Raw genomic sequence first — 25,351 nt, forward strand, 5'->3', positions numbered from 1 at the left:
CAACGACTGATTAAGGTTTGAGTCTTTACAGCAGGAGAAACGGGCAGACTAGACGGGGGGCCGAATGGGGGCCGATCTGCCGGCAGGTTCTATGTGTCTATGGCAGATGCCGGACTGACGTCTCCGTCGGGGAGATTTTCTGTAGTGGCTGAGATTGCCCCCCCCACCCCTCCCCTGCCTGGTCCAGGCACCCCAGGCAGCTGCCTGACTCGCCGGGCACTAAGACCATCCCCGCGTGGAGGCACGGAGGCCTGGGAGCGGAGAAGCGGAGGCAGCTCTGCCTGTGGGGGCCGTCCCATTTAGCAATGCTTATTCACTGTCTGCAGTCATTCATTTCACTGCTGCTACAGGAGCTCGGTGAGAAGCACGCCGGGGCATTCCGGAGATCTCCGACGGCTAGGAGCGGCGCAGCAACAAGAAAGAAATAATAATAACAATAATAATAATAATAGTAATAATAATAATAACGTTTAAATGCCATCGGATTTAAAAACGAGAAGGCATTCAGGCTCCTTAAAGGTCTACAACCACGTCCAGAGCTGTCTGCCTGCGTAGCAGCGGCCGGTGGCTCCTCAGACACCCCTGCGAGAAGAAGATCAGCGGGGGCTCCACGTTCCTCTGTGGCCCCGCAAAGCACCGGCACCGTTGCCGCCTTCCCTGACGTGGTTAAAGCAACAAAACCTTGGGCTTTTAACTTAAGCCACAACCAGCCTTGGGTACGAGAAGAGCGGAAGGGGGTATCCGGATACCCGACGACTTGTTGAATTTTTTTTTTAGGGGGTGTGGGGGGGTTTCGGCTTTGAAAATGGGATTTTTCTGCATTTTCTCTGGGACGTTATCCTGCGGAGAGAATTGCCCTTAAAGGTAAGAAAAGTGCCTTTTTATTTAACTCCTTGAGTTCCAGGGGCAAGGAGAAATATTTGTCAGAGTATCGGAATGACTGTAATAGCTCCGAGAGGTGGTAAAAGCTTTGGGTAAATATTTTGTTAACACTCCCCCCCTCCCCCCCTTTCAGCGTGAAGCAGAAGGTGTTAAAGTTGCGAATGTGGGTTCTGAAACTCTGTTCTGAATTGGTTACAATTGTATTTTGTATTTATTTATTTTTTTGGCACCGATTCGAAGCCAGGTGGTCGATTTTCGCATTAGTCGGAGTTGCAGGCAGGAGCTAAGTTTAGAAATGGGGGCACATATTGGGTTGCAGGCTGCAGGAGGGGAGCTGGAAAATAGCTGTCCTGTCATTTTGGGGCTGTTCATTCCAAAATGACTATTTTAATAAGGAGAATACGGACTATTTTAAATATTAAATAATCTGATTGGCGGTTGAGGCATCTGTAATAATATTACAGTAATAAGGTTTAAAATGGGCAGAAGGGGCAGAATAAAGGGGCAAAATTCCGGGTCATGTGTTCTTGAGCTGGCATCATCTTGCTTGACTACAGGTGACTTTACTTAACCCTTTATGTACACAGGGAAGTTAGGCTTTCTATCTATCTATCCTGTATATTCATCTATTATCTATCATCTCATTTCCCCCCTCCCCCACATTATAGACCTGTGATTAACCCATTAAATATTATGTACATGATGTGATTAACCCATGAAATATTATGTACATCTATTTTTTTAAATACCATTTTTAAGTGAAAAAAATCACATTTTAACATTTTACATGAAAATAGGACGTGCAAACTAGCCTCTTGGTATTCAAAGGGTTAAGGGTACCCTGTATTATAAATGGATGGGATTGGTTGTGTGCGTCTACATGCTATGTACATACTACCCAGGAACTTTACATACGAGGTTTTTGAGTGATTTTCATTAAATGGGTTTTATTTTTTCGCCTAAACGCTAATAAAGTGTAGATGAGTCCCAGTACATGTTGTTTTGGGGCTGGAATCAGTGACGGAAGCCCATGTGTGTCTCTTCTGTTTCTCATTTGCCCACAGAGGTATGATGTCATATCCTAGAACTTTATTTACCCCCCTGAGGAGCGGCACTTGGGATAGGGAGATCTCCAAAGCATTGGAAGTTTTAGCTCCATCCCGTTAGGGCTAGTAATTGTTGTCAGGATCTCCTCGGAGGAGTGCTGCTGGATCGTTTGCTAATTAGGTAGACTTGGGCACCAACATTAGGGAACTCTGTTGTGATCTGGGGCAGCTAGAAGAGAGAGTATGTTTCCAGAATCCCAGAAATGTCTGTATGGGGTTGGGGTCAGACAAGCTTCCGAGGTGGTGGGTCTAGAGAAGGTCTTGGTGCAGTGCTGGTGCAGGCTGAGAAGCAAATGGGAATAACTGGGTTAGTGGAGAAGATACTGATGTCCTTCAATCACAAGTAGCCAGATTCACACTGTCTATGCTCTGCTACGCTGCTGCCCCATCCCAAACCGTTCCTCAAGGTGTCCTTATCCCCTGCCCAGCCTCGTCGTATCTCCTCACCCCATGCAGAGCATTGAGCTGTTTACTCACCAAAGCAGAACCTCATTGTATGTCCTCCCTGTGGCCTCCTTCTACCGCACCATCACACCTGTAAAGTTTTGTCCTACCACCTCACCCCTAGCAGCAAATTAAGACCTGACCGGTTTGCCGAAGAGTAACGCCGATGGCTTTCCGTAAAGTTTCAACCTGATTTCTCTCCTCGCTACTAAAACCCTACGATACTTTAATACAGCAGGACTTTGCACTCGGAGAAAAGAGACAGATCCCAGGGATTTGACTGCTTGTGCACCAATAATTAGACCGTTCCAACTTCCGAGATCATGGAGAAATGTCCGGTTGAAACATTTTTAGGGTTATCTATGGTTTCCCCAATGGTGATCGCCCGGCTTTGGGTGCTGACAAGGAACTCAAGGCTGAATGAAGGCTTTCGTTACCTGCAGCTAAACAGACAACGTACAGGGGTTTGCAGGTGACAACATGTTGGACGTCATGAAGGAACAGACCGGAGAACGGAATGTATCTACAGGCTCCTTTCACAATTTAAAGCAGACCCTGGTGACTTATTGCAAGCAGAGGGGTTCTGAAGCTGGACTGTCCACTTGGCACGTATTGAATACATTAATTTGTCCATTTCCACCCGTGTTCATTGGCCAGCTTTATTAGTTATTCCTAAACATAATCAGGTGTGACCAAAAAAAGACCCACCGAGAGGGTGGTAGATAAGTGAAACAGGCTCCCAGCAGAAGTGGTAGAGGGTAATACAGTGAGGGTATTAAACATGCATGGGATCGGCATACGGCTCCTGAATCTAAGACGAGACCAACGACTGATTAAGGTTTGAGTCTTTAAAGCAGGAGAAATGGGCAGACTAGACGGGGGCCGAATGGGGCCGATCTGCCGGCAGGTTCTATATTTCTAGATATGGTTAGAGTATTTGTTGCATACGGAAGTTTATGTTTTCTGTATAATATCGCACCCCGTCAGCTCCAGTAACGGTAACGCTATTAACATTTATACCAGGCGTCTGGGGTGCCTTTTGTTTTTTGTTTTTTTTTTATGGGCAAATATTTATTTTGTTTATTTTTAGTCCAGAATGTCACAAAATTAAACGACAGACAATATATATATAAAAAAAGCTTTTCTCTGGATTCTTTCATATCGGTGACATTTAAATAAAAATGTGAATTAACAGAAGAGTTGAGTTTTCGGGGATATTAACGTTAAGAGTTATTTTTTTAAAAAAAAGTGGAATCTTTTTTCAGCAGGTTATTTTCTGCTTTTTAAACGTTTTTAATTGTTTTTCATTGCCGCTATACTGTCTGTATTCTATAGTCTGCGAGGAACAAAAGAGTCTTTTACTATTTCTATATGTTTTTTTTTTTGTGTTTAAAGAGCACTACAGGGCAGCGGGAGCAATAAATATACATCGACAGGTGTGCTGGCGTCCAGGAATGTGAGGTTTTATAGCGCTGGTTTAACCTCCTGTAGCTTACACGTAGTTTACTCATAAACCCCACCACAGAAGTGGCTGCATGGCAGGGGGAGCAGGCAGCCGTGGCCTTAAAACTTCAAACCAGGTCCAAAGGCGTACAATAAACTCCCTTTATCTGCAGACCTGGAGCCGCCGTTGCTGTCGGTCATGTGATATTTTGGGTGACTTTCCTGTTCAATCACCACACTGAGCTGATGCTTTATGGCGATGCTAATGAAGTCCCTTCCTCCATTGACTTTTATTAGTCAGAGAGTCCAACTGGATGAATAAGACTGAGGCATTCTATTGTTTTCCCACAGGCAGTATGATAAGGAGTCGGGGTGTTTGTCTAGTAGATTGGGCTCAGATAACAGAGCGAGAACTCATTATATTATGGGGTAAAAACTACAACAATTACTTTTTGGGTTTTTTTCCCGCTTCTTGTTTGATCTGATCCTAGGAATAACAAAATGGTAGGAATTCCACTTTAAAGATTATCAGTTCTTTACTGTTTTTTGGACAGCAAGTAAACCCATTCCTCAATACTGCTCGGGTACCTACCCTTCCTGCAGCTGTAAATCAGCAGCTAAATGCTCCTCTGTGCTTCTACCTTCTCAATATGTTCTTTTATCTCATAAATCTGTGGCATGTTCCTTGCTTAAACTCATCAATGAATGCCATATACTCTGATTTAAAAAAGGAATATGGTGAGCAGACGAGTTGTCTAGACTTCGAGGCCTGGTGGGTTTCCCCTCCGTTGGACCAAAAGACTTTGGAGAAGCTTTCCTCTTGGAAGTGAAACATCTTATCTCGTTTCTCGCCATTCTTCCTCCAACGTTATGAGCGACCTTGACTATTGATCCGTTATCTACAGTAGGACATCGGTTCAGCAGCACAGCCGTTACGGCCTCGGGCTTATCGACTTAGGATCGTTCCCGTTCCTCTCAGAAGGAAACCGGTCTTCTTGTGTTCCGAGTTCCAGTTCCTCTCGTGGTTGATGAATTTCGGCTTTTGTAGAACTTGCCCATTTTTCTAGAACCAAAGCATAAACCATCGCCCTTTTTCTTAAGAGTTGGAGGAAATCCTTGGTGGTTTCTTCAAGGCGGCTAAAAGGTGCCGAGGTAAAGTAACACTTCTTCCAAGACCCGTCGTAACATGAAAGAAGTGTGGATACAATTCAATCGTCTGTCATGTCTGTCTTACACACGAGGACCAAACACGATTTGGACAAACTTTTTTGTTTTGCTTTTCAGACAATTCATTTTGTTTCCCGCCCTTTTGGGTCCAACTAATTTCAGAGGGCTTTTTAGTTTTTGGAGACGCAATTAGTTATTTTTTTCTTACTTACTATCACTTATTCTCTCTCTCTCCCTCCCTCCCTTCTCCAACAACCGCTTCCCTGTCACCGCTTCTCTTTCTTCATTTTTCTCTCCTCTTCTGTGCTCTTTAGAGAACCGGGGCAAAGTGTCTTACGGGGACAACCTCTTCTCCCCATTCCTCCTACCTGATCAGAAGCAGTTTTTCGGAGAAGGTAGGGAGAGAGTAAGGGAAAAAAAAAAAATTAAAACAAAAATTTCGAGCTTTTCTCCTTTGTCTTTTTTTCCTCCTTGTTTTTTTTTTTTAGCACAAATTAATTTGATACGAATTAAAAAAAACTATGTAACTATGCATTTTTTGAAGAAGAGACATTTGAGGTCCTATATTTTGCTATGTTGGCCTAATAATTTATATCAACTTCAACTAACTTGAGTTAATAGTACGTAACATTAGGCTTAATATTTTTCAAGGGACAGCCTACTGCGGCGACAACCATCATTTCTCGAGGGGTTCAACAAGCAGACCCCAAGGCAAACAGCCGGCGCGTATATGATCGGCTGAGTTTACCTGCGATTGTGGATTTCTCTCCCTCTCCTTTATTTAGTATTCGGGGCTATAAACCTTACTAAATCTCCGTGAAGCCGACTGTCGGCTCTGTAATAGCGTGGATTAGACTCAAACAGATTGTCCTGTGCTGCAGGATTCCAGACACACTGCAGTATAATGCCGACTCAGCAGAAAACTCACTGCATTGCTGCTTCGGAGACGCGTCCGGATGAAAGTTCTCATTCATTTGTTTTATATTCACCTGCAGAGATGCTCAGTAACACCATAGACACCGACATGTATTCGGCTACAAGACGAAGCAGCGGGCGTTTTTTAACTAAAAAACAATAATTCCTCTATTTCTTTCCAAAATAACTATTTTAGAATAACAAATTACTGGGAATTTAGGTCTGTGGCCTGGGAATTTAGTATCTGAGCTACTGTCTACTGCTTTCCCCAGGGTCTTATGTGTCTGAATGTTTCACGTTTCCACTTTCAAGTTTATCACCCTTAGGCATAGTTCGTTTCAAGCAGTTAGGTTAGACGCGGAGTCTCAGGGTGGACCGCGGCTTCCCCGAGTCTCCGGGTCAATGTCCTCATTCTCTGGGAAGAGGACCCGCCTTTAGCCACACCCACTCCCGCCCACTTTCCTTCCTACTTTAGGCTCAAGAGGGATGTTTCCAGTTGTGGTCTTAATTATAAATCTTATACAGGGGCTTAACTCTTTCCTACCACTAAAAAAATAAGAGTACTGTCGGGCAGAGCCAAATGGTGGAAATACATTTTTGGTAAACATATCTACATGCTAATTTTCAAATAATTTTAATTTTAAATTAATATTTTGGAGTTACATTGTCTCTTGTCTTTAGAATGTTTTCCCAGCATGCACCTGATTCATTTCTCTCAGCATTTTATATATATTGTAGGGGACAGCTCACGCATGGGGCGGCAATGACGGTTTCACACAGGTTTCCAACGTAAAAGCGCGTTTATTTAGATGTTGTAGTCACAGAGCACCTTGTAAACAAAACAAACTATAAGCCTGTCCGGCTCTAACTAAACAGCAGGATACCTCTCTAGCAGCCTAAGGTCTGTCACAAAGCAAAGTAACCAGTTCTGTATGGGGTAAAGCTTCATACCTGGTGTGCTGCAGCGCTGGCTGTAGCTGCTCCTTCATTCAGGTTCTCCCTCTCCTTACAAACCTAACAGCCCTCTCTTTTAAGGCTTCCTCCCCAGTAACGAGCTTAGGAAGCCTCACCTGAGAGCACCTGGGTTTGCTACCATGCCTGGCTGAGGTAACCAGGTGAGATATATATCCCATCAACCACTCTCCCATACACTTTACCACAATATATATATATATATATATATATTTTTTTTTTGTGCATTTATGTGCATATATATATATATATATATTTTTGTACATATGTATATATATATATATATATATATATATATATATAGCAGATGTCAATATCACATGAATATAATATTCCGTAAACTCTGAATTGAATAACAATTTCAAGAAATATCTAAACTTTATAAAAAGTCTTTAAACTCTATAAAAAAAGTTTAAGGTTTTAATGGAATAGGCACATGGCGTATGTCAAGTATATCGTTCCATTATAGCTGTGTCCAGGGTAAAGCCTCTCGCCCGTGCCCACCAGACTGTGCAGAATGGACGTTATAACACGGATTATCGGCTTCCCGAGCCGGCAAAGTTACACTCTGACCGAGGAGCACGTCGATACTTCAACGGAACGGAAAGAATGCTGATATTATTTAAGATTTAAGACTGAACGTTAAGGCTGGAATGGTTCTGAAATAGAATTTGAATAATAAAATCATTATTTTAGGTCATTTTTAATTTTAATGTTAAATGCATTACTTTAACTGTTTGACGGTGAGAGAGTTTTTAGTTTTTATAGAAGAGAAACACTTACAAGTACTGTTAGAACGCAAGCCGCAGTTCAGTTGTTTTGAAATTTTTTGAAAGACTTTGACAAAATTCAATATGGCGGCTGCAAATGGCAGCCCAATGACCATGATAATATCTTGGTGTATGGTATGGGAAATTCCTTTGGTTTGGGAAGTGATCCAGTTGACCACAATTCCATTTTTTGAAAGCTTAGTGTTGGCCAAGTTCCATATCAAGAAACCACAAAGTCTTTTATGCAGCTTTAAGCAGGGGCCGTAACTTCCATGGGGCAAGAGGGACATTTACAAGAAGAGGGGTTATGCCCCTGTGCCCCTTATATGATGTCAGCACAGTGTGGGACCTCCGATCCTGCCCTAGTTGCCCCGGAGCCCTAGTTACGGCCCTGTCTTTAAGAAATGCAGATACTGTTCAATGTAGCCAAACATTAAACGGCACCCAGAGGATACAGAAGAAGCTACAACAGATGGACAGTAAGGGCATGCATCTTACCAACATCTCCAAAAAAAACTTTTTACAAAACTTTTAGTTAGTTTTTTATATTTATATATTTATTTTATTTATATATATTAATGTATTTAATATATATATATATATATAAACTTTTTATAAAACTTTTAGTTAGTTTTTTATATTTATATATTTGTTTTATTTATATATATTAATCTATTTAATATATATATAAACTTTTTATAAAACTTTTAGTTAGTTTTTTATATTTATATATTTATTTTATTTTTATATATTAATGTATTAAATATATATATATATATATATTTTATTTTTATTTTTTATCTATATATTTTCTCATCTTCAATGTAATTTTACTCTCTAGCTATCACTTCTGCTTTGGAGCCAATCTTTAAAAGTTAGCTCTCCGGAGACCCGTTACGTTCCGCTTGCTTAATATTAAATTATCTGTCTGCGTTTTTCCTTCTCCCCCGCTCGGTGTCGTCTTAGTGACTCCGGCCCGTGGAAGTATATTGAGGTTCGCGATCTCTAAATGATAGTTTATGTCACACTGAGCTGGTTATGTAAATATAATTAAAGTTGGTAATTTGCGTGCAAATGAGCATTTCTCTAATTAACCCCCCTGCTATGTACATTACCATTTTGGATACAGAGTGTCCTATTTTTTTTGTACGGGGCTCTTTGACATACGGCAGGGACTTGGGGGGGGTAGTTATATCGCGTGTCCCTCATTTTCCTTTTGCATGGATAATGAGCTTCTTTTGTGACAGCCGAAACTGACTCGCCGGGGATTGACGAAGAGGGGGGGATTGCAGACAGGTGCTGCCACCCCGTTCCACGTCTCAGCAGAAGCGAGGATTTATCCGCCTTCCGCATCAATTATTCAGCGAGGACGACTGAACGTACGCAGAAGATTTAGGGTTATTTGGCAAAGCGGCTTAAAAAGATTTGAAAAATGAGGAGGAAATGAACAAGCGTCTGAAATAGTGCCTGACAAGAGCCATTTACCACGGATATAGGGAAGGTTGAACGTTTTTTGCACGGTTTTATTATAAAATGTTTATAAATGGTCGATTTTTGGATTTCCTTAATCCATATCCAGGAACTCGTAAATTTGACCCACGCTGGGGCTCTTATCTTTTTTATTTTGTTTCCCCCAGGGTTTTTAAATTAAAACATTCAAGTTGTCAATACGACAAATAAAGTACAGGATTTCCCTCGCGTTTAACGTTACATTAATGACCAGTGACGTATTCTGTTCCTAGACGGCCTGGGCCTAGGGCAGCAGCCCCAGGAGGGAGGTAAAAATGGGGGGGGGGCAGAAAGCTGGACGTGCGATGATTGGGCGGCCCTAGCACTTTAAGGCCATCGGCCGCCTGATGATGAAAGGGCATTTTCTAGATGGCCAGTCCGGGCCTACTAGAACGTTCTACCCCTTGGCTGTGCGAGAGGAAAGGATTTTTGTCCATTTTAATATTAATTGAGGATTCTTCAGAGAGTTATATTTTGAGTTTATTGTTATACTTTGGCGATTAAATTTAATTCTGACTTCCTAGAAAAGAGGGGGTATCAGGGGAGGAAAGAGGGGGTGCAAGGTTTTGGAATGTGGGAACTTTGACATAATGAAAGTTTGATCATGAAAGTAAGAAAGCTGCAAGCCTTTTTTTAGGGTAAGTGCCCTGATTTTATTTATTTGCATAATATTATAACATTTTATAATAAAAGATATTTTGTTTGATATATTCCTTCAAAAGGGGGTCCCCCCCCCAGCCTTTGAGTACCTATAATAATAGTCATTATATACAATTGCAGACTGGGAATAAATATACTTTATACACATTTTTACAGCGTGGCTAATGACGGCTTTTTTCTTACCTTTTACTGAACTTCATTTAGCTGAGAAGTGGACATTAAAAAAAAAAATCATATATATTGACTCTATGGAGAGAAAAAGCATTTTAAATGATTTAATGTACAAAGAAAATGAGGTACACTAATGGCTTATGATCATTTTTTCCATTTAGAAATAAAGCTAATAAAATGTTTTTTAAAAGTTGACTCTATGAATTCATGAGTTACACTTAACTGTATGCTAAAAAAACACTAAAATGTAAAAAGTTGATATAAAATTGGGAACATCTGGGAAATATTGATCTCCTCCTCCCCGCCTCCCTTATAAAAGCTGCCTGAACCAATCAAAAACAGGCAGCAACCTAACCCCCAGCAATTGCACTGCAGCTCTCGCGCTCCTTATAGGAGGCGGGGAAAGTGGGTGGGCCACAATAATGGGCATTGTGTGGGTGGAACCTGGGTGGGGAGTGGGTGTGACCAAACACCATTCACCCCGCCCCCCAAAAACTTAAAGGCATGGTCATGAGCTCTGATTTACATATCGTCCCGGTGAAATATTGTGAGGTCCCGCTAAAAAAAAACCGTTTTCCGGGGTCAGTTAAATTATGCGCATTATTTTATTTCAGAAAAATACAATTATATTGTTCTAGCCAAATTTACAAATAAGAACAGAATTTTATTGCCCGCATCGCTGGGATAGGGGGAGCTTTTTACCATTAGTGTGCATTACCATGGGCTTCCACCAGGGGTCCCCACTGTACCTGTGCAATATAGGGCAGGAGACCAGAAAAATACCAAATAAAATCACTTGTTTTTTCTAAATTCCTATAAATTTTGTTATCTTTTTCAATCTTTAATATCTTTTTTTTCCATTTACACAAAAGAAGCCCCTCTACATATAGATGTCTTTTTGTATATGATTCTAATTAATATAGAACCAGCTGCTGCTGTTTACCTATAGATTATCCCATTGAACAGATATATTTTTTTTTACTCCCAGACCCTGATAAATCTACCAGTGTTCCGAAGTATTTTGACAGCATTATGAAGCAAATGTGCAAATCATAAAGCGTAAATGGTTATTTTTAGAGGTATTTGAAAGTTTCCTCGGTGCGAAATTTAATGGCTTTGTATCTTGGCTACCGCAGAATGAATTGCCTATTATTCGTATTGCTGGAATGACTCGTTCAGCCTTGACAAGTCTCATGGTTTCTGTTGGCATCTTGTTCCGTTTCCCAGCGCTTCACAAATAAAACTATGTTTAGATGTGTAATAAGCGAGGGGGGGCTTTCAAGAGCATGACCACACACGCTGATAAAAAAAATAATATATATTTTTTTGTAGAACTTTAAAAAGAATCTGTTCTGGCATTAATTGTTCACCGCAGGTGGCATCTCCTGTAGAATAAGGTGGACACAAGCTTTGCTAGGGAAGGATTCATGATATAAGCTTTAGTTTTTAGAAGAAGATGTAATATTTATGTCAGAATAATGAGAATGTCATAAATGATGATACTTTTCTTACATTAGAGATGGACATGGTGGTCAACTGCAAGGAACATCAATGGGTTTTGGGATTATCTTGGTTCTGAATGATTTCTGTCAAGAGGTGGACTTCACCTCAAGTATGTACTTTAAGGTTTGTACATCAGGAAGCCAAGGTGTTGACTTCCGAACTTGACCGCTACCAACGGTTGGAAGTTCTAAAGGATGCTGAGATGTTCTCATCAGTGTCTTGAGTTGGGGTGGTTTGGAGAAGACATAGCCAAGCTGGTTATGGAATGTCACCAAGGATAGGTACCTTCTGGCACGTCAATCACTGTAGACTCCAAAATCACTGTAGTGGATCTGTCCCTCCAAGGCTGTACGACCATCATTGTAGTCTTGGTCCAGATCCAGACGTTGCCAGTCTGTGATTTTACCCAGTAAAGCATCAGATTCTCCGACCAGCTCTCTTATTTAACAGGTAATTACTCTCAAGGTCTTTTCCTTCTAATCAAACCATAGCAAGCACGGAAATGATTCCACGAACATAACAATAGTCTCAAAGGAAAGAGACGCCCTCTTTAATCATAGAGGTCATTCTCCCGTATAAGCCAATTAACATCCAGTCTCAATTTATGTCCCTTCCTTCTTAAAATAACGATTATATTCAGCATAAAAGGAAACAGAAGATTTGGCACATTCTCACCTTTATTCTTTAGTGTCTAGTTAAGGGTTTCCGGTGCATGAAGATTAAACGTTGCTCAGTTGTGGTTGACTCTGGTGCCCAAAGACTGTTTCGGCTCGTGGATTATGATAAAAGTTATAATCAAGCCCACAAAGCGAGTCTACGTGATGATGATACGCTGAGGGCATCTCCAAAGTTGCTCTTGGTCACAATAGCGGTTAATTTGGATGTTAAATTTAACTTTACATCAGATATTTTGGGTGGGTTGGATCAGTTTTGGATCATAACCACACGCATGCACTAATAATTAGGTAAAAGGTCCGCTTCAACTCTTTCTACCATGTAAAAATACACTTCACCTTGATGTAACCCCTTAAGGACAATGGGCGGTCAATGAAAACAATGCATTTTGTCATTTAGGGGTTAATTATTTCACTCTTATTCTGTTGCTAATCTTGTGTTGTATCACTTGTAGAATTTCTAATTACAAAAGTATCAAAAACGCTTTTTTATCCATTTGTACAATATTTTTTAAAAGGCTTCGAAGGGTTAACACAATTTAAAAACTCCTTTAACCCTTTTGTAACTAAATTGATGTATTCTGAGTTCCTTTAACCTCTTAAGGACCAGGGCTAGTTTGCGCTACAGGACCGGAGCAATGTTCCTGTTTTCACTCTCTCTCCATAAAATTATATATATTATTATATATTTATTAAACTAAAATTTGACTTTTTCTCATTTTGTGAACCGACACACGTTATATATATATTGTTTTTAGGAAAAGTGGGGTTTCCTTTTTTAACCCTTTTGAAACCATATACGTAAGACCTTTTTTATGAATAAAATCTATATAAAAAAAGTTTTTTTTCCCATTTTAATATTTATTTACAGGTATATAAATTATATACAACTAGTGCATACTGGAAAAAATAATAAAAATATGTTTTTTATGTATTAAGTTGCCCTGGTTGGGAAGCACTCATTACCCAGCAAACATTCTGATCTCCTAGAAAAGAGGGGGTGTCAGGTGAGGAAAGAGGGGAATCAGGGGAGGAAATAGAGGCATCAGAGGAGGAAAGAGGGACATCGGAGGAGGAAAGAGGGGCATCAGAGGAGGAAAGAGGGACATCGGAGGAGGAAAGAGGGACATCGGAGGAGGAAAGAGGGACATCGGAGGAGGAAAGAGGGGCATCAGAGGAGGAAAGAGGGGAATCAGAGGAGGAAAGAGGGGCATCAGGGATTTAATTAGTGTCTTGACTCTTTAGAACACAAACACAAGGCTCTTAAATCGGATACAGTATCCTGGCGGGGGGGCATGCCGTTAACACATGGCTCCAGGCGCTATGATACAGAGCTGGAGCTGTGAATACTGATAGTTCAGGGTGTCAGCTTTTTAATAGAAGCGTCTGAGACTGTTATGTCTACAGCGTGTTTGCTCCGGGAACACTGAAATTACTTCCTCCCCGGACCAGACCCTTTGTAAATAGAGCAGAAATTTTGCACTCGGCTTAAATCAAGCGCAGGGGTTTGTTACGTCCCCGGTGTAAAGGGATTTAACAAAGTACAGGAGGGAAGTTTATTTAAAAGGAGGAGAGAAGTTAGAACGAGAGGCCATCATTTAATACTAGAGAGTCAGAGGCTTAGATGGAATGCAAGGGAGTTTTACTTTACTGAGAGGGTGGTAGACAAATGGAACAGCTTCCCAGCAGAAGTGGTAACGGGAATGTAATCATCCATGGAATTGGCATACAGGAAAAATGGGCAGACCAGATCCAGATCTTAAAAGGAAAATTATCCGGGGGGCTTGTTTGTTGTAAATTCAAGACTGCTGGCAGCTATGTAGTAAAGCAGAAGGAAAAACTTAAAAGAAGAAGAAGGAAAAAAAAGTTTTGTCCTTGAACTGTTGCAAATCATCTCCACGAGCATCTAAAATGTATAATCTGATTACACGGGCTGACTAACCATAATGAGTACTTAGAAGAAGTTCGTTGGGTGAATGGTGATTTGTATGAGCGGAGAAGCTCGCGCGAGTTAATGAACAAAGATGAAACTGCCACTTGGATTGTATTGCTTGTCCAGATCATCGACCTCTAAAGATTATTATTTAAGAGCTGGCTGGTTGATTTAGAGAGAGATACAAACTTTTCTTGCAATAGCTCTCAGCTAGGAATGAAGAGCGTACCTCCCGAGCGTCTTGATTTCTGCAGCACAGTCCCGTTTTCCCCCCCACTGTCCTTCAAAGGTGTCCCATTTCCCTGCCTAAAAGGGCAAAAAAGGGGCAAAATGGCAGTAAAATTGCCTCTAGGGGGTGACACCGGTTATCAATCAATAATAGTCATCGCTGAGCTCTTCTGTTTTAATAAACAATGAGATGACATACTGTGTTACTCGCCTAGTTACCCAAGTCTATCTTATTATAGAGATATTGCATAAAAGGCACTCTCTATGATGATTACTGTTTTTTTTTCTGTTATGACTGCAACAAGTTAACTACCTGTAATGCCATTACGCCTTCCGAGTGCGCAAACCTTGTTTAAGAGGATAAATGTTGTGACACGACCACCGCGCGGGGTTAATTAATACGTCTGTATGAATAATCGGGACACGTCTGTTCCTTTTAATTTCGACACTCGCTATTCAATTCCTTTCTCTGATAAGATCAGGATTCCTCCCGTCAATTGAGATTTTTCGTAGCGTGAGACTGACATGCAAATGATTTAATTTGTCGGGAATATTACCGTTCTGACGGTCGCCTCATCACTTGACTTCGCCAAGGTAATTATGGCAAGAAACTGATACAGAGAATCCGTCCTTTGCCTCGGTAGGTTTCCTCGCAGAGTAAAAGGTGTTGAAGTTCTTAGTTATGCGACTCGAGCGTTAAAAGAATAATGTGCCCTTCCAGCCGAGGAGCAGGACGGGAGGTGGGGAGCGTGTAGGGGTCCGACGTGGAGCTGGGAGATCCGTACCGCGTACAGTGCTGATAGATAGAACCTGCCGGCAGATCGGCCCCATCCGGCCCCCGTCTAGTCTGCCCGTTTCTCCTGCTGTAAAGACTCAAACCTTAATCAGTCGTTGGTCTCGTCTTAGATTCAGGAGGCACATGCCTATCCCATGCGTGTTTAAATTCCCTCTGCTGGGAGGCTGTTCCACCTATCCACCACCATCTCATAACAATGCTTTATTTCTTTAATGCCCCTCTTTTGTAGGCGCTCAGAATGTTTGCTTCCTCCTACATCGGAGTTTTCATCACAATATACACATACCTAGATACTATTCGAGTTTGACCCGGAGTCTCCGGGTGAAGTCCCGCTTCCCTGGGTCTCCGGGTCAGCTTCTTCTTTCTCTAGCCAAGGGAGGCACTGGAGGCCATTTTTGCGCAGGCGAAAAACCCTGTTATTTCTGCGGGAACAGACAATATTTGCAACGTCCATGTAAGTCTGATTTATCTGGCCCCCTGGTTGCTTAATCCTACGATAACAGAGCAGGCAGCGCATCCAATAAGCATTATTCACCTTTTCTGATACAGCCGCAGAACCTGCATCTCGAAATTACCCGCTATCCTCACTTCAGCGTAATTAATGGCGTCCCTGCTTCGTCCTTGAGATGCGTTCAGGTCGCTCTTTATTAGAAGTTAAAATATATTTCTACCACGATAAATCACACAGAGTAATCAGAATTTTGTGTACGGATTCCAGGGATATGCAAATGGGGTCCCGCTCGGAAAAACCGTAATTAATTAAGCGGCCAATACTTCAGCTCGATAAAAAATAGTCCCGATAGTGAAGCGCCGATGACGTCCCGTCGGTAATTAATATTTGAAGGCTGTCACGGTCGCCTCCCTGCGGCGCTCTCAAACCCCAATTGTAATGTTATACCCTCAGTTTAGATTTCTATATTCGACGTTTTTTTACTTTTATTAATAAAAAAATGTAATTGCTTTTTGGCTTTTTGGTGGTTAGCGCAATAGATTACGCAATAGATTGTAAGCTTACAAGACCAGTACCCTTTCGCTTTCTGTACCGGTACATTTTAACGTGCCCCCCCTCCCCCCAGCTAAATGCCGTGTTGTTGATATGTTCGGATGATGTACACGTGATATACCTACCACCGGTCAGCTCCAGCGTTGTCTTCATGGACATCGGCCATTGTTTATAAAACCGATAGAAAAAGACATCTCTATTTCAATGGATTTAAAATATAGTCCTTTTTTTTTTTTGGGCTGGTTTCTGTATGTTTTCCTCTGAATCGCCCGTTTTGCTTCAAATGCACTTAAACAATGGCAAAATGCCTTAAACCCCGATCGGATATTTATCACCATTAACATCATCATCATCGGTGTCATCGAAACCCAAAAGAGAATGGAATTTTGGCAGGGCTGCGGAACCTTGGTGAATCTATAGTTATAGACGATGCAATTTATTCTGATTCATGGCGTCGTTAAAATGGGTTATTGTCCTGAAACGCGTCGTATTTGTTTGGCTTCCGCACCTCCACAAAACCTTCCGGAGCGGCGCGGCGCGTTTACCGGGATGTCAAGTGCCTCGGGTGCTAAAGACGGAGAAGGGATGGAGATTTATCTGCGGGCTTCGGCATGAAGTAGAATTAACAGAGCGTTCCGCGAATTCTAAACCCGTGAAAATGATAGAAAGTGACTGTTGGACGCTGTCGGGAGCGGCCGACGACTAACAAAGAGTGTTATATAACACATTGAATGTGATGGGGGGTCGGCCCCACTCGGCCCGTTCGGGGACAGAGGTAGAGCTTGGTGGGACAGTTTGAGTGACGCTCAACCGCCCCAGCTCTGCCCCACCGGCCCCACTATTCACCAGGGGGTAGAAGTTGGGAGGGATGTTTTCAGCAGGAGGCAAAGGTATCCTTAAGGAAGTCACCTGTATTCAAGCAGAGGTTTTGGCTGTGATACAGCGGTGAGAAAAGCACTCAGATATCATTAAATCAGAGGAGAAGAAGTCTTCTCCAGACTGTGACCCCCACAATCTGCCCATTCCCCCCAAGACGATGAGATCAGCCATGAGAATCTGCCCATTGGGGTAAAAACTGCTAATAGATCTTGGGGGTCCGTAGGACCTTTTATTTTCACAATTTTGCTAATTTTACATTAAAAAAACTGATAAAATTAATTCCGAGCTCATCGCCGTCAGCAGTTTGTGAAATAGTTTTGCGTAACGTGAAAGTTTCCCCCGATACGAAAATCTTGTGTCTGGACTTGTTTCTCGTTCCTGCAAGAAAAGTCAAAGATTTCTGCTGGAAATTGGAAATTCTCCGTTTTCTTATTAATGATTAATTAGAAGAATTCTGCGGGGTTAAGAGTTCAGCGTGTTCTGTGTCCTCTCTCTGCCCCCAGCGGCTGCGTGTTCCTCGCGCTGGAAATAGATTTTTTTTGGAGATCTCTCCGCACCTTTACAGCGAGATAAGCTGCCGGCGGCATCGCCCGACAGCGGCAAATTCTCAGACCTGTAAGCGAGCGTGACCGGCTGTCGCCCCGTGGGGGGCGTATCGATCGGACACACGGATAACACGTGTGCCCCCAGAACGGAGTCCGCGCAGCGAAATGAAGACAATATTGGGGGGGGGGGGTTTGCTAGTGAGAGAAAAAAAGAATGAAACTTCTGGAAATTTTATAGAAGCATAGAACATGCCGGCAGATCGGCCCCATCCGGCTCCAGAGAGGGGATAAAACTTTTCTCCCAGCTATACTAATGCTAATGTGTCCGTATTTATCATCTTTCCCCGCCCCCGAACATATCCAATTAGTACTTCTCGATATCGTGCCTAATTATCATAATTAATCTGTTTCATTCTTTGGAAGGAGACGATTAAACGGTTATAAGATGATTACAACAAAATCATGAGGTGCTCTTTTGCATGACTCTTTCTGCTAATTGCAAAGTGTTCGAAATCTCTGTTAACACTCGTTAATTTATCTAATGTTTCCAGCGCAGACCAATTAAATTGTAACTTATTGTAATGACAGGCCTCGACTTACATCGGCTTGACTCACAGGCGTTCATATGTACATTGGGCCCTAAATCCTTGATGCCCCTTCTTCCTCTCTTGATGCCCCTCTTTCCTCCCCTGATTCCCCTCTTTCCTCCCCTGGTTCCCCTCTTTCCTCCCCTGATTCCTCTCTTTTCTCCCCTGATTCCCCTCTTTCCTCACCTGATGCCCCTCTTTCCGTCCTTGATGCGCCCTCTTTCCTCTCCTGATGCCCCTCTTTCCTCCCCTGATGCCCCTCTTTCCTCCCCTGAAGCCCCTCTTTCCTCTCCTGATTCCCCTCTTTCCTCCTCTGATGCCCCTCTTTCCTCCCCTGATTCCCCTCTTTCCTCCCCCGATGCCCCTCTTTCCTCCCCTGATGCCCCTCTTTCCTCCCCCAATGCTCCTCTTTCCTCCCCCCGATGCCCCTCTTTCCTCCCCTGATGCCCCTCCTTCCTCCCCTGATGCCCCTCTTTCCTCCCCTGACGCCCCCTCTTTTGTAGGAGGTCAGAATGTTTGCTGGGTATGAGGGGATCGCAGGGTTCTACAGCCCTAAATGCCCCAATAATGTGTATAGAAACAGCAGGAAACGGCTTTATAAATTAAACGGGGTAAATACCCCACAATAGGTCACAAAAGTGCCCCCCCTAGTTGTTAACCCATCAGCTGCCACATGAGCCCCACTCCTAAGCCTAACAGAAATAAAAGTCAATTTACTATGAAAATCAAAAGGCTCTGAAAATTCTTGTATTCCAGAGAAGTAAAATAAATTTATATCTCTGAACCTTTATGTAAATTTTATGTACACTTTGCTTCTATAAAGAGCTTCGGCCATTTCTCAAGCTCCGCTTGGCCCGCCCGTATAACCGGTAATTCATTACCGCCGAGACTTTATTAGTAATAAACAATTAAGCCATAAAGCGCGAGCTCGCAGACTATTTAAAAGTTGGCGTATCATCCCGGACGCTATTTGTCACTTGTCAGGTTTGCTTATTACTTTAGTAAAACATATTTACTGGTGTCCGGCCAATTTCAACGTATAAATTAGCGTCTCGGGAGAAACAAACACTTGGGCGACATTGCGGTATTTGGCTGAGGTCTAACATCAAACGAAGGACCTGTCTCCAGATCTCTCCTTGTAATTTTATCACTGATGAAGTGTTCATGTCTTTCAAGATTCTAAGTACGCGGGAACCTCTTCCTCCATCTCCTACTGAGGAGGTGATGACATCATAGGTGGCAGTACAAATGTCATAAGATGGTAGTTCGACGTAGGGACGTGATCTGGGCTATCATGCTGGCATCAGGTACTGGATAGTGATGGGGACAATGTTTTTGTGATCTACCCATCGATGGAAACTATGGTCCAGAACAAGGTTTTTTTTTCTTTTAAGTCTTCCCCTATGGTGGAAAATGCTACTTTTTGCCCATTTTACAGATGGGTAATTTTTTGGGACAAGGTGTATTGCTGAACTATAGTCATGGGTTCCCCTGGAGATCTTTTAATTGTGTGCCATCATCAGAGCCTTTAATGGGCCAATAGACCTGGTTGAACGCAAGTCCTAAGGTCTATCTGGATTCTAACATAGAACATTATTTTCTGCTGTTGATACCCACTTGCCGAGTTCATTTCTGTTCACGTTGTTCTACCCTTTTTCAGCCAAAACAACCCTTCTCCTTACCAGTCTATCACCATCAAGAACCAACGTCCCTCAACCATGGTCTTCTCGACCACCAATGGTCCTGAATCATGGTATAATAGTATGAGCGATTAGTTCCAGGAGCAAGCTTGTACGTGATTTAGATTCATAAGGTTGAGGGTACCAGCTGATGTAACGAATGGTCTTCATCTTACCGCAGATGGAGAGTTGAGTTACAATGGCGATGGAGAGTGGGGAAAGGCTGAGTGGTGTTAAAGGTGCAAAGGGCTGGGAGGAGAGGTACAGGGAAGCGGTGGAGGGAATGCTGGTGCCAGGAAAGGGGTTGGAAAAAGAGAAAAAGTGTGGGATAGAATAAGAATGGAGAGAAGGTTTGGGGGAAAACGTGAAGGACCTAGGAAAAAAGGAAAAAGGCTCGAAGGATCCAAGAAGAAACATATTTGCATATAAATGAAACGAAATAAGGAATGTGTACACCTTAACACAAAGGTTTATTAATGCCCTTCGCCAACGCTGGGAGCGTGAGGAGGACTATATTTATTTAGAGTTTATATAGATCTCCATACGTCTTTGTTGATTTCTCGTATGTTGAGCATTGTGTTCCCTACCGATGCTCTAAACTCTGTTCATTTGTCTGCGTTATGCACAGCGGTTTTCAGTAAAAAAAAAAGATTTATTCACTGAATGTTCAACACGAGGATTTACATTAAATTTTTTTTCTTCATTTCATGACCTTGTCATCCGCGGGAAAGGCCTACCGCGCGGAAAAAAAACCAAAAAACCATCTCACGCTGCGCTGTGTTTGTGCGTATTATAAATACTAACACCAATTCCCCGCTCATTCACAACTACAGCGCGGAAAAACGCGACCTTCGCCACCGCCCCTCCCCCCTACTGAGTTTGTTCTCAACTACAAATATGGTCGCCTAACGCGATGTCTCTCGGCGATGACACCTATTAACAGCCAGGTTATGAAATCTGTTGACTGCAAAAAGAGGATAAACTGGGGGGGGAAAAAACCCAAAAAGATGTCTAAGGGGATTTGTTGACGAGTCCAGGATGGGATCATGGTCGTAAACTCGCACATTCTGAACAAACTCAGTTGTTTGTTTTGTATCAATGAATAATTCAGTGGCATTCTAATGTTTATACAAACATTCTACTCGCTTCTTAGAGTGAGATTATTTCATCCGTGAGTCTTATTCCCAATTTTTGGGCTCTCCAAATGTTTTTCTTCTAATTTATGGGGGTGGGGGGTGGTTCAGGGAATACTTGAGGGGTAATCTTATAGTACGCACGTAAATAGTCATGGAAAGGCTTGGTCCTAATTGACCCTTTTAGCTTGTCGAGATGCTTCACCTAGTAGAAGACTAATCCCCCCCCACTTTTAGATATTCCATCAAGAAAAGCTCTTTGGGTCAGTATAGAGAAGTCAAGATGAAGAAGAATTATAATAAATCAGATAAGTGGAACCTTTCAAGAAAGTGGGGGTTTTATTGGACGCGCAAGGGCAGAAACGGGTGGAAATATTTAAGGAAAACGAACGATTATGTATTTTAGATGAAGGTTTGGGCAGCTCGATAGGTGAAGGAGGTCTGGAGTAATAATAGAAAGAGTAGATCCAGTCCCGTCTATAATGAGCACATTTCTGCTGCGGCTTTGCCTCCGTATCACCCATAACGCGTAATATTAATAATTTTCCTAAGGTTGGACGGGGCGTCTCCGGCGTTGGTCCTCCGAGGCACCCGGAACGTAATTCTATTCTTCACAGTCGTAAACTCTGATAACGTATCTTTAAACTTTTACTTAATGCATCATTCATTCGCATAAACCTTTCAATGTATTCCCTCCTGTGATTAACGCAACGTTGTCTCATTCTGGAAGCGGTCACATCGCTTAAATTTGGGACGTTCTTGAAAAAAACGAGAAGGAGACCAAAGCTTTAGCTTAATCTTTGCCGCGGTCCGTTGAATAAGTTAATTGGGGTTCACTGGCTTGTCTTTTGACATAACTCAGTCCTGCCTTTCCCTTCCGACAGAAGACTAATGACATAAAGCCAAGCCTTACCAGGAGAATTAACAAAAAAATGATCTTCTGCTCGTAAATCAACGACCCTGAAATGGAAATGACTTCTCTTTCACGTCGGTGACGGCAGAAATACGGAGCTCTTAAACCAATTAGTAACTAATGTGCGTTCACAGCCGAGGGGGGCTCTCAGATGAGATGATGTAAAGAGTATCGACTGCGTGTGAAAAATATGGAACTCTTTGGCTTTAGGAATGAGTTTCACGCTTTTGGTAAATTTTTGGGATGGAATACAAGTTTTTACCCAATAATCTTAGACGTTAAGGAGTATTTTATCCATACGTTACAAAGTAACCAGAATGGATCAGCATTCCGTTTCTTTCCTGGGTGCTCGGATCTAGAATTTCGACAGACCGATGTCCCAGGAAACGGTGAAGGAGACTTCAAGCCCTTCTAGATCCTTCTAGATCCTTCTAGATTACATGATCATAAATCATTATCGGGCGAGCTAAGCCAAGTCTTTAATTTTGTGTGTACCTGTGAGGGTCAAACTTTTTTTTCTCCATATATTTACGGGTTTTTGGAACACCCAGACACTCATGATGTCATGCAGGGTTGTGTCTACGATATATGACCGGTAGTGATGTCATAGGAAGTGCCGTGTCTCGGTTCCATTAAGCAAAACCTACTGGCAGTCCCAATAAGCTGGTCATCAGCTGGGGCATAAACCCAAACGGCCACTGACTGTTGGCAGCTATGATCTTTTTGTTCGCAGCCGATGAGAATCAGGTGAATGTTTAAGTTTCCTAACAAATCAAGGACATTTTCTTAGTAAATGTCACGTCTCGAATCGAACAAAGAACGTTTTGCAGCTCCTGTATACTTAAAGACGGTGAGTCATTTAATCGTTTTCAGTCCAATTACACGTTCTTTTCATCAGGAATAAATGGCTATGATGCCTCTGCAGAACAGTAAATAACATTCCTTGAGTATGCGCAGCCCGGCGCAGAGAAATGAATGTGCTGGCATCTTGCAAGCTAATGACTTAAAGGAATCGTACAAAATATTCACCTCTTAATAGCCCATCACACGGATCCTATTGGCCGCCAAACGGGTCTAATAATGGTTGTTATGAAAGCATGACTTGTCAGGAGGATTTAATCACCTGAATTCAAGCAGGGATATCGGCTGTGATACCAATCGGTATTATTAAATGAGAGAATATGTCAGCTCCAGACCCTGTGACCCTGAAAACCTGCCTTTCGCCCCGAGACCCTGAGATTGGGGTTAAAAACCCTGAGTCTCGGGGGCAAACCCTGATAATTCCCACGCCTGGATATTCATGAAGGATAGGAAATGGAAGACTCAACAGTCCCATCACTTAAAAACAATGTGTCGTCTCCCAATTGTTTGAGACCAATGGGCTTTAATGGGTTAATATAGATCCTTGTCAACGTATATATATATTCTACAGTATAGAACGTGTTGAACGTTTCAGTTCAGACGATTTCTCGGTATTCATTCCATCCAAACGGCTCTTTATTTTCTCTCGGTGATTCAGGATTGTTGAGTTTGTAGTCGCGGTAACAGAACTCCCGGCCTCATCAAATAATGCATGAGAACAGGTCTTTTATCCTCACGCCGCTGGAGTCCCTACTCGGCTGTTTGAAGTTGTTCTGGCAGATAACTATTATATGTGGGGTGGAGGGGAAATTAGGACGGCATGTATATATATATATATATATATATATATACACAGTGTATATATATAGACATAAACCCCTTCGTCTTTTTGTTACCTCTGTGCTCGGGTATTTTGTATAAAGAAGTGAACAAAAATCCTATAAAAAAACATTCCAAACGGTTTTATGACCTTTTTTGTGGGATTCTAAATTATGGGAAAACCAGCTGTTCTCAATCTGATGTTAGAAAAATGAACCAACACCTAAACCCAAACTCATCCGAAGAAAAAAAAATGGGAGAACCTAAAGAGAATGTATTTTACAATAAACTTTAACATCCGAGGCACCGGAGTCCTTTCTCTCCCTGCCTAAAAAAAAGCGTCCTTGAATTTCATGCCTGATGTTTGATGGACAGTCCTGATTTTCAGCCAGAGTCCCATGTAATTGCCCCAGCGGTGGGAACCATTGGGCTGTTGGGGAGATTCAGTGATCTCCTCTGGCCAGCCCAGGGAGGACGGTGCCATTGCAGCCAACACATGGGCAACACATGGGCATCGTTCCTCGTTCCATGCGGTCACCTCCAAAGTTATCACCCCCAGATGTTCGTGCCTTTGTTTCAATGTTTCTACCACTTTGGGAAGCAATATCGTTGAAAACCTTCAACGATATATTCCTACGTTCTATCTTCGCATTACTCTGAATGTTGAGTACTCTGAATTTGATTTGAAAAATCAAATTTTCTTTCCTTTCCAGTTGATTTTGACTTGGGGACACCAGAAATCTTTAGTCCATTAAGAAACAATCATTTTTTGACCGGAAAGACTAGAGACACAAAAGTCTTCGTTGAAAATCAAAATCGGCGGACAGGATCCAAAAGAAGAGGTCTTCTTCTCGGATTGTTACTTGAGTATAATTTCCCATTTTTTTTCATTCATGTTAGTAACTACTTCATAATGTTAAATGATATCACGAGTCATCCTGAACATGGGTCATCTTTGGCTGATCATCCGCCATTTTGGAAATGATAGGATTGGAGGTAAACAAGATCCTTATGCATACGATCGTCTCCAAAAGCCATTTTTTTTATTCCTCTCCAACACTTGGTGGATACATGTGGCCTCCCTTTTCTATCCATCTTTGCTCCCCACTGGTGTAAGGTAACTCTTTCTATTTTTTAGAACTTTCCAATCAAGCCTACATTCCATTATAGAATAAAAGTCCAGCCTCCAGCATACGATGTTGCACGTGTGGCAAATTCCCGAGGTTAACATTCATAAGATGAAGACACCTGTGTGTTATATCTGCCTCCATATCTGTGCCTTAGAGTGGAGAAGTTAATTATAGGCTGAGAGCCCTTGGGGTGCGTTGAAGGGAGAACTGTTTGTCAATCAAGTAGTTTGTTGATCCTTATCCCGCGTCCTTACGATAGAACGAGTGCATCTGAAGATTGGTGGACGTATCTTTGGAAATCTTTCTAAACAAACGATGACCTTGTATCGATCTTGTGTATCAAATCAACCTAAAAAAACGAGCGTTCTAGAGCTTCTAGAATCTTAGTAGCAAAAGTACTTTTTTTGGTTAAACATGGGTTAAACCTGTAATGGGGTATCATAAATATTTGGTTTTTAATATTTTGACACCTGTATTTTTTGGTTGGGACATTGGTGGAGCAACATGTCTCTAAACCTCCATTCTCATGGGTCCAAAGAACATTGGGCGTTCTTAACAAAGCAACCCAATGTGTCCTACTGCCTAGGGCCCTGGACTAGTAGGTGGCTCTCTTTAGCACGTGGTCCTTT

At 42.2% G+C, this 25,351-nt stretch overlaps 1 protein-coding gene across 1 annotated transcript in view; it reads left to right on the top strand.

Moving 5' to 3' along the window:
- The first annotated feature begins 825 nt into the window (after positions 1 to 825).
- DAB2IP (DAB2 interacting protein) overlaps positions 826 to 25,351 on the top strand; it is a 211,840-nt gene continuing 187,314 nt past the window's right edge. Inside the window, exon 1 of the mRNA XM_053472613.1 lies at positions 826 to 864. The gene's annotated coding sequence lies outside the window, so the exon portion shown is untranslated. The remainder of the gene's footprint in view (positions 865 to 25,351) is intronic.

Source organism: Spea bombifrons, chromosome 8 (genome assembly GCF_027358695.1).
Source record: "Spea bombifrons isolate aSpeBom1 chromosome 8, aSpeBom1.2.pri, whole genome shotgun sequence".
In the NCBI taxonomy this organism is placed as follows: domain Eukaryota; kingdom Metazoa; phylum Chordata; class Amphibia; order Anura; family Pelobatidae; genus Spea; species Spea bombifrons.